A 10,332-nucleotide genomic window follows, 5' to 3' on the forward strand; every position below is an offset into this window, starting at 1 on the left:
AACGTCCAGGGCCTGAGCTCCCATCATCAGGTGCCACTCTGGGTATTTCCGAAGGGAGAAGGGAGGCAGAAGGCAAATTAACATTGCCAGCAAATCAGATTAGCAGAGAGGAGCAAGCATCTTGGCTGAAGGGGCTGTGGAATCAGTGGGATGGGAGGGCAGTGGGTAGAGTATCGGCCTAGGGGGTCAAAAGGTCCAAATTAGACTTTCAAGTCTGCCTGTTACCAGCTGGGTGTCCCTGGACAAGTCACTTAACCATTCTGGGCCTCAATGTCCTCGTTTCAGCCGGTCTCCAAGGATCCTTCAGGCTCTCTCAGATTGCCACTCCCACTGCCCTCCCAAGAGTGGCTGTGGAGGGGCGATGAGTGGGCCGCCCCGTCCCCCGTGCACGCAATCAGAGGGGCCAGGGACTCCGCATCCTCAGCCCAGGCTGGAATCTGTGCTTCCAACCTTCCTGGTAGCCGTTTCCATCCAGACTCAGGTCTACAGCTGCTGTCCTGAGGAGATCCAGCAGAGCCATTTATCAAACACACACAATTAAGGCCAGCATTGGCCAAGATCTATTCCAGGAGTGGAGCGGAGCCGAGCCCGGGGGGGGGGGTTAGGAGGGGAGGGGAGGCCACCCGGGGAGGGGGTGAGCTCTGAGCTGTGTGGGTCTGCGGGGGCTGGAGGAGCACTGCTGCAGGAAGCTGGGGAGCACCGCCGGGACGTCTTTCTGGGGCAGACCCTGGGAGTGTGCTATTCCATTTCCCAGGTGGGGCAAGCACCCCGCGGAGAGAGGGAGCCATCTGCCCCAGACCCCAGGTCGGGGCCCAGCCAGCACTTGAACCTGGGTGGTCCGCTTTAGGAGACGTGCTCCAAACCGTGCCGGTGCCTCAAGACCTTACAGTAGAGATGTGGACTGAGCACTGGCCCGGGAGACACCGAGACTGTAGGTACTTGACAGTCGGGAACGAGGCCAGGCGTCATGGGAAGATTTTGCAAAAGACAATTCTGAGAGCTGCTTCCCTGATTCCCGGGCTCCACAGCCAGATCAAAGGTATAAAAAAAAAAATGGAATGGAGAGATAGGGGTTCAGGGAGATGTCTTCTGAGAGCTGATGGAACTGGTACCGCGCACTCACGCTGGGCCACCCTCAGCTCTCGTTGGTTCCCGCCCAGAGCTGCAGACCACCCCTTCTGCCCCTGGTGGGGGAGGGGAGGCAGCCTTTCCCAGTGGGGCCCCTCTGCCTCCTTCCCTCCTGGGAGGGCTAGTCCCAGGAGCAGGGCCTGGAGACAAGACAGCCAGCTGGCTGCCAGTCCATCTCTGGGTACTGCCCCCAGCTGGAGAGAGCCACCTCCTCCAAGCAGTCCCTCCTCCCTGTACCCAGTGACTGCTCCACGCAGGGGTAGGAAAGCCCAGACCTTTGACTTCACTTCTGGGCCTCCCTGAAGGGCTGTCCCAGCTTCAGAGCTCCCCCCAGGGCTCAACTCCTCCCTCTGCTTTGTCCTGCTCCCCTCACATCTTTGCAGGGATGGCTCCCACGCACCCATGCACACACGCTTACACACACACACACACACACACACAGGGGAGGGTGAGCCAGTGCGCAGACTGATGAGTATTAGCTGGGAACACATGTGATTGTGTATGAATGTAGGCGTGTGAGCCTGTGTGTGAAGGCAGATGCTGGAACACATGTGAGCAGGATTGTGTTCATGTGAACGTGAGTGTGTGCGTATCTGGAAACTGTGTTCCCTGCAGAGCCCTGTGGGAGATGACAGCTGTGGCTGCCCGGTTCCCCGGCCTTGGCCTCTCCCTCCCTCTCACCAACTGGCCGGTGTGGTGGTGACCTGGAGGAAATGATGTTGTGTGCTCTGTGAGTGTGAGGGTCCATGCAGCCCTACAGGTGGCCCCCTCTCTTCTGCTTATCCTCCCCAGGCCTGACCAAGGAGCACCATGGGGAAGGCCTCCATGGAAACCAAGGCTGGATCTGGGCAGAGGAGGGGAGGGGCTGTGGACTCCTGTGGTCCAGTCCCCCGTGAGGACCAGACTGTGGACCACCTGGCCTCTAGTCGCCCACCCCAGAGATGGGAAGCTCAAGCTGTAGCCACAGCCCAGCCACTCACAGAGGAGCCCACCTGTCAGAACACTCCTCCTCTGAGCAACCCTGAACCCGCCACCCTGTCCCTTCTACCCACTAGACTGGGCCCTCCCTCCTCCCCAGGTCCATCCCCAGATGCTCTAAGGCAGCATCTCTATGCTGTCCCTGCTCAGCCTCCTCTCCTGCCCCACGCTGCTTCCCCTGAGTTCCTCTCATTGTTCCTCACATGAGGACACTAGGTCCTACTGCCTGTCCTAAGCCTCCCCTCTGGACACTGTTACTACAAAGCACGGGGGTTCAGATCTGAACCGCCACACTGCAGAAGGGAGCTTGTCCAACTCCCAGGCCTCCCATTAAGCTAGGAAGGGTCCACTGTCTTAGCAGCCACATCACGTTGCTTGTGCTTATGCTGACTTGAGGGGTCACATGAAAATGACCAGATCATTTCCAGTGGATTTCTACCAAGCTGGTCCCATCTACCCACCGTGGGCTTGTTCCTGGGAACATCGATTATTATTTTTTTGGATCTGAAAGTGCCTGATTTTACATTGATTACTGTTAAATTTCTTCCTGTTGATTTTGGCCCAGCATCCTGCCCAGGAAGAGCTTTGGATCATAAATCAGCTGTATCAGAATAACTTGTGCTTTCGAGGTTTGGATGAACACATCTCTTATGTCTTCATCCAAGTCTCTGGCAAAATTACTAGACAGGTTAGAGCTGAGGCTATGTGAGCACTGCCAGTCCCCTTCCCAATCCATCCCCGTCCTCACAGGCTCGCTGGGGGAGCACTCTTCAAACCCCCATGCACCTGCTCCGTATCCTCTGATCTGCCATCCAGCCATCCTATGAAAGGAGGGCAATGTTTAATTAGGGGAAACCAGACTTCGATGGAGCCAGCCTGGCCCTCGGAAGATGACATGTTCTTTTCCAGATGCTCTGCACTTTCTGTGTCTAGTCAACCAGTCTAAACCTTTTTTGATTGTTTGTTTTATGATCGGATTCCACTCTTCCACCTCCCCTGCTTTTTGGTAAACCAAGGCAACTTTGTCCCTCTGCAGCCTCCAGGTGATGTTTCTTTTTTCCATGGTTTTTGGACACCCCATAGGATCTCGGAAGTCTTTCTTATACAAAGTAACCATATAGTTTTCAACCAAAGGAGATAATTTTGAGTGTGTTAGTTATCAAATGCTGTGTAACAAAGTACCCTAAAGCTTAAAACAATAAATTATTAGTATCTCACAGTTTCTGTATGTGAGGCATTTGGGAGTGGCTTAGCTGGGGGGTTCTGCACTAGGGCCTCCCATGAAGTTTTATCCAAGATGTTGACCGGGCTGCTGTCATCTGAAGGCTTACCCGGGCTGGAGAATGCATTTCCAAGATGGTGACAAAGCTGCTGGCAGGAGGCCTCTGTTTCTTACTACATAGGCCCCTGTTGGACTGCTTGATTTTCCCTATGATGTGGCAACAGGTTTTCACCACTGTGAGTGATCCAGGAAAGAGCAAGGAGGAGGCCACAGTATCTCTTATGACATAGTCCTAACAGCAACATATTGCCACTCCTGCCATATTAGAAGCCAGTCTCTAAGTCCTGCTCACACTCATAAAGAAGAAAATAGACCCCGCATTTTGAAGGAAAGAGTATCCAAAAAAGCCTTGACATATTTTTAAATCATCACACACATGAAGGGAGATGTTATGTAATTACACCAGAATGATGGATTTGAACCAGGACTGCCCTGTGCAAAAAAGCACATTTGGTCACCCAACCTCTTCACAGTCTCTCAAATGTTTGGATCATGAGCTATAGTTAGAAGTCAACTATGACCTTCTTTACATATACATATATAACTGAAACAAAAGTTCACAGAACAGCATTTAACTTTACCATCTGCATTTGTAGAGGAGGAAAAGTTTTCCTCAACTCTCTTGGGGTTCCTGCCTGGGTCTGTAAATTAAATTGATGAAGATAGATTCACAGGAGAAAAGCACACAAAGTTATTTAAGGAAATGAAGACTGAAAGGAATGGATCTGTGTATGTTTATGCAAGATTTGATGAAGAGTAGACAGTGTGGAGGAACATGACAGTTTAAGGTAAGTGTTATAAACTGCGGGCGTCTACCAAGGCCTGCTTGTTAGTATTCTTCTTAGTAATTCTCTGGTCTTCAGACATAAGGAAGCTCCTCTCCTAGAGGTATGGAGAGGGCACCACTCACATGAGGGTTTTATGATCTGTTTCAGGAAAGAAGGGTGTGAGGGGAAGGGGCTCAGATTTACCCTTTTGCACCTGCCACTCTCACAAACTCCTTCCAGCTTAAAATACTCCATATTTTGGGGTTGTGTATCTTGAGCCCCGTCAGAGTGAAATCTAAAATATTTCATTCAATTTTATTCTGTTCCACTCTGTTGTGCTTCAAATATTGGTAGTAACCAACTAAATTTTTTCCACAACCCACTAACTGTTAGCAACTCAGTTTGAAAAAACAAACCAGGGCAGCCTTGGTGGTGCAGTGGTTTGGCACCGCCTGCAGCCTGGGGTGTGATCCTGGAGACCCAGGATTGAGTCCCACATCGGGCTCCCTGCATGGAGCCTGCTTCTCCCTCTGTCTGTGTCTCTGCCTCTCTCTCTCTATGTCTATGAATAAATAAATAAAATCTTTTAAAAAGAAAAAACAAACCACACTCTTGAGTGTACTCTATGGGCACTGAAGCTGTGACCCCTCTCCATGGGTCTGACCCAAGGTTCTCAACCTACTTTTCTTATCTTTTCTACCCCTCCTCCTTTGACACATGCACACTCTTAATCTTTAGCTCTTTGGAGTCATGGAATTGTGAAATGCCAGAGTATGAAATACTCTGGACTAGAAATGACACACATCTTCTTGACAATGCCCAAGAGAGGATTAATCAATCACAGTAATGTCCCATTAAGCTCAGTGTGTACCTCAGAATCCTTCCTAACCCAGCATTCCAGGTATCCAATGTTTTGTGAGACAAAGTCTATTTTACAAATACTTTATTTGAAGCTTTCAGAGTAAACTCTGAATCCTAGAGAGATGAAGTGGCTTTTCCAGGGCCACATGGCCAGTTGGCAACTAGAGGGAAATTGCCAACAGGCTCCCCTACTGAGGGCATTCCTGTCTCTACTGAGCCAGGACTTTTCTAGACTTTGCCCATGTATTCACTGTCTTCTTAGACCTCATTCTCCTGACCAGGATCCAGCTGTGTCCCACCATCTCACTCTTCATCCACCACCCATGGACTGGTGGTTAACAAGACCCCAGACCCTTTCCAGGGAGAATCTTTTGGAGTACCTGATCCATACAGGAACACAGCCAACTGAAACAGCTTTGTTTGGGATGCATGTGACTCATATCAAGAAAGAGTTTGCTCATCCTGTGGTCCAGATCCATCCCTAACAGCTGGAATCAAGGGCCTGGAATCCCCTTGGCCACCCATTATCATCAAGAGGGCCCAGGCTGGGAGCCCATGTTGCTTTACATGACTGCTCATCCTGCCACTCGCATACTGCTCGCATTCCAGCACCAGTCCAGGCATCAGCTCAGCAATGAAGAAATGAACAAGTCTCTAGGCGAATTTCTAGCTATCATGCTGCTTGGAGGGTGCAATTACTGGGGTAACCCACGGTGCTATGGGAGCACTAAAGGATGATGTGGAACCCAGAGAAGGGGACACCTCATAAGCCAGGTGAAGGTTTTAAAGGATGGGAAGCTTACTCTGTAGTAAGGGAACAGCAGAAGCAAAGACACAGAGGCTAAGGGGTCAGTGAGTTGAGTGGAAATATAGACGTTTCATACCACTGGAGGTGCACAGTGAGGCCAGGTGGGCAACAGGCGATGGAGCTGCTGCCACAAGCTGCTTATGTTCTACGAATGGAGAGAAATAAAAAGAAAACAGGAAGACAAAATACATATATAATATAGCATATGTAATAGGAGCAAAGGCACAAATAAAGCTGGGGAAGGGACAGAGCTGGGGGTGCCATTGTTAGATGGATGGTCAGAGAAGGCCTCTCTGAGGAAGGGACATTTGAGGAGCCGCCTGAGGTGTGCAAAAGACCTCTCCCATCTGATCTCATCTGGTCTCTGTGACCACAGGATGGGGAAGGCCACAGATAAGGACACTCCAGCCAGGGTTACGTGGCTAGTTCCATGCCATGGAGTAAGTTTGAGGCAGAAGAGAATCCCAAGTCCAGGGCTCCAGACACCCAGTCCAGGGGGTCTTCTGAGCTCAGAGTGGCCTCCTCTGCCAGCTGTAGGCTCAGGCCCAGCAGAGCTCAAATCGGACCACTCCCCAGCCTTGCCAGGGGGCAGGCCTGTCAGCTCTTGGAGAAACTGGAAGGTCCCACTTGCTTGGTTCTGACACCTCCCCTCCTCAGGCCTGAGCTGTTCTGTTTTAAGGGGCCCTCATCAGAGGCTGAAGGGTCAGTGGGTTGAGGATCGTCGGGCCAGCTGAGAGCTGTGCGTGGTATCCCGAAGCTCTTCAGACCCAAGTGGTTCTCTCAGGGGGTGGTTACCAGTGGGTGATATCCCAGTGCAGCTTTATCTGGTGTGTGGGTCCTCAGTCTGGAGAGTTCATGGTGGAGTTTCCTTTCTCCTTCCTTTGCTTGCTTGCTTCTTTTACAATATCAGCACTAGGGTGGGGCGGGGGTGGGATAGGTGGGATCAGATGATGGTTTCTGGGGGCTGGGATAGCTTGGTCCCTTTGCATCCTGCCAAGCCAAATGCCACCTTACAGCTTTTGTCACCCATGACCATACCAAGTGGTAAGCCCGAGAAGGGGTTAAATGAGACTTGGGCTCTGGTGTCAGACAGCCGTGGGTCTAATTCCATCCCTCACATTAGCGCTTGATCTTGAGCAAAGAAGACTCAGTATTTTCACCTGGGAAAGGGGGTAAGCAAGCGTCTTGCTCATGGAGGACTGGATGGTGCAACAGTGCCCTTAGCACAGTGCCTGGCATGTGTAGCCAGGGCTGACAGGACACCGGTGCCACCCACCTGGGTAGCCTCCCACTTACCCAAACCATCTGAGTGATGATCACGTGGCAGTTGCCCTCAGCTAGGCCAGGGCAGCCTCGGCTCAGGGAGACTTAGGCCAGGCTGTTTGTGGGTGTTGCTGTCCCACTAGATCCCTTTCTTGGGCCTGTGCCCCATTCCTCATTTACTGGGTCGATCGGCCACTAATGATTCACACATGTCCCTGGCCTGGAGAATCACCCTTGACCTGACAAAGGCCCATGGCTGAGGGACACATGAGTACAAGAGGCCAGCCCCCTGCCTTCAAGGGGGGACCGACTGCATCCCTTCTACGCCCCATCGCATCTAATGTATGCGGCACCCCAGTGCTTCCTGAACCTTCTTCTTTCAAACTGGCTCATTTTGCTCCCTCATATGCATCATGGACAGACGTTAGAGTTCCTTCCTTGTTCACTTACTGGCTGTCTCCCCTGACAGGATTTAGACTCCCAGATGACAGAGATTCAGGGTGTTTTGTGCATTGCTGCTTGTCTGGCACCTAGAACATGACTGACTCACAGTAGGCCCTGGAAAAACATTGGTTGAACGAGTGAATGAATAAATTGGGCAAATGCCCAGTGGATGCCCGTAGCCACAAGCCATCTCTCCAGGAGCCTACGTTATTTCTTTCCAGGGCAAAGCTGCAGTAAGGTCCATTTCCTTACCCATCCTGACCTCGGCTTGAAGGCACTCAGCCATGGGGCTTTCTCGTTTGGCACGCGGCCTCCTTCCATGCATCTGGGCGTCCTCCGGGCCAGTGCGAAAGGGACCCTATCTCCATTCCTAGATCTCAGGCCAGGCCCATAAGGAGGTAACAGGAGAGGAAGATGGATAAGCCTATGGGGCCTCTGGGGACCCAGATGGGGCCACGCCCACACCTGTCACCCCTTCCGCACGGCCCTGCCCCCGACTCCAGCCCCACTTCAGTCTCTTTCAGGAAATTGGTACTGGAGTCAGAATTCCAAGGGCTGTGAGCTCTTGGGTGCCACGTGCAGTGATGAATCCACCAGCTACCAAATCCGGCCCACGGAGCCCCACCCAAGGGTGCGGGAGATGGGGAGAGTGGGAGATGGGTGAATATGGCCAGGTATGACTCAGTCTAGGGGCCCCAGCAGAAACAGCAGCTGTTTCTGTGACTCAGCAAAGAACAAGGTGGGGGTGCTGAGGGCTGGTGTGGGCTGGGAATGGAGCTGAGTGAGAGGATTCCGGGTGGGGACACATGTCATCCTGCATGCAGGCCAGCAGCCACATGGGCTTTGCTTGGAGGAGAACCATCAAGGGAGCTCACATCCAATGGGTTCCATCCACAGCTCCAACCCCAGTATTGTCTCCACCCCTGTGTGCCTGTTGCCTGTGTTGCCTACCCCAAAATAGAACCCAGCCTCATGCAAAGTCCTCCAGGATGACCCCATTCTCCTCCAGTCTCCTGCCTGGGAGACACCTCCCAATTCTGCTCCAGCCATATGGGGGCTGTTTGGATTACCAGAAAGCTTCCCTAGCCTTCCCTAGCCTGCCTGGCCTTCCCTAGCCTGCCTGGCCTTTGCCTAGGCTGTGCCCTCCACCTCCCCCATCCATCTGGTGCCTCCAATACCTGCCCTGTGGACAGTAGATCCAGGTACCAGGTTCATGCCTTGTCCCCACATCACCTTAGCGTCATGGGCCTGCCTTCATCCCGATGACCTGTGGTAAAATGCAGGGTTTATTATTATCTAGGTGTGGTGAGGCCAGCAGATCAGGACATGGTTTGCTGTCCACAGATCCTAAGAGGAGATCCCTCATCATGAGAAGCCATACAGGGAAACACCAAGGTGGATCTGGAGACAGACCAGGAGGAAAATGTGGGCAAGAGCTTCTCTTGTGGTTTCTTCAGGAAAGAATGACTGAGCAGGTCAACAGAGTAGTTTGAATAATTTCAAAGGGATCTGGGGCCTTGGGACTATCCCTAGTTGTCTGGCACCAGGCCCTCGGGTGTCAGGACAGGTGGACATTGACCCAGAGCATAAGAACCCCTCGAGGGATAAATGAGGTGGTTGTAGCATGTCTCTGATTGGTTTGTGCCTAAAAGGAGCATTCACAGGCAAGCTGTTAGTTCTCTCAAAAATTGGCTAGCCCAGGGAGGGACAGTCTTTCCAGGGTCACCAAGGCCACCCCAGATGTCAGAGCATCAGAAACACATGATTAATTCCCAGCCCTGACCCCATTTGCCAGACTCTCCTGAGGGCAGTGAGCAACTCAGGCCATGGTTGAGCCCCCGCACTGATCTGACAACTGGGGCAAAGGGTGGGCTGATAGGGGGCCACTGTGGGCCAGGCATGGGGCCAGGCATGGGAGGAGAGAACATTGAACAGGGAGGCAAAGACCCCTCCTCCCAAGAAGTTCATGTCCAAGAGGCATGGTGGACAACCAACCAACCAACCAACCAACCAACCAATAGACAGATAAACAAGAGAGCCTGGGTTACTGGGAAGTGCTGTGGCAGAAAGAAAACACAGAAAGTACTAGATAGCACCGGGTGGGATGGAAAGAGAGGGAGTCCATCAGAAAGGGTGGTCAGGGCAGCCTTTCCAAGGAGGCGGCCTTGAGGCTGAGACTTGAGTCTTGAAGAGGAGCCGGCCCTGCAAAGATTTCAGGACAGAATATTCTAGCAGGTGAAGTAATGAAGGAATGAATAGATGAAAGACCAAATTAACCCTGGGTCTGGATCTCCCACCTGTTTCACGGCGGGCAGTGGTGTATCCTGAGGCTTGACTGACATCAAGCCAGCGCCTCACGTATTAAAATCACTTCTCTCATGGTCTCCGTCATTAACAGAAATATTCCACAGGGTGACCCGGGCCCTGCGAGCAGGCCCTTCGCCGGCCTCGGGGCAAGACACCATTTTTAACCATCTTTGCTCTTTGACTCTTCATCCCATTCACACACAGCCAGCAACCTTCTTGCCAAACTCATCCCCAATGAGAATTAAAATCGTTGACTTATGGCCCAGGTCGACAGTGCCTCTCGCAGGGGAGGGTAAAGGGCAGTCTTGCTCAATTACTGACGTGCTGTCAGGCCGGTGGACACCAGACCAGGCCCAGGCCACGGAGGCTCCAGGCAGAGCTCACTTGCTGCCCAGCCCCTTCTGGCAGGGTTCTTTGGCAAAGCCAACCTTCAGGGAGAGCAGCAGTGGGTCCCTTTGGGGTTCTTGGTAAAGCCCCAGTGTTCCCTGGGAGAG

At 52.4% G+C, this 10,332-nt stretch overlaps 1 long non-coding RNA gene across 1 annotated transcript; it reads right to left on the bottom strand.

Moving 5' to 3' along the window:
- Nucleotides 1-6,142: 6,142 nt before the first annotated feature.
- LOC140598902 (uncharacterized) lies at nt 6,143-10,032 on the bottom strand. The gene is made up of 3 exons (XR_012001448.1): nt 9,829-10,032; nt 8,710-8,798; nt 6,143-6,736 (listed from the first exon to the last, which is right to left on the bottom strand). It is a non-coding gene; the product is annotated as an uncharacterized lncRNA (long non-coding RNA).
- Nucleotides 10,033-10,332: the final 300 nt, after the last annotated feature.

Source organism: Vulpes vulpes, chromosome 5, assembly GCF_048418805.1.
Source record: "Vulpes vulpes isolate BD-2025 chromosome 5, VulVul3, whole genome shotgun sequence".
Taxonomy (NCBI): domain Eukaryota; kingdom Metazoa; phylum Chordata; class Mammalia; order Carnivora; family Canidae; genus Vulpes; species Vulpes vulpes.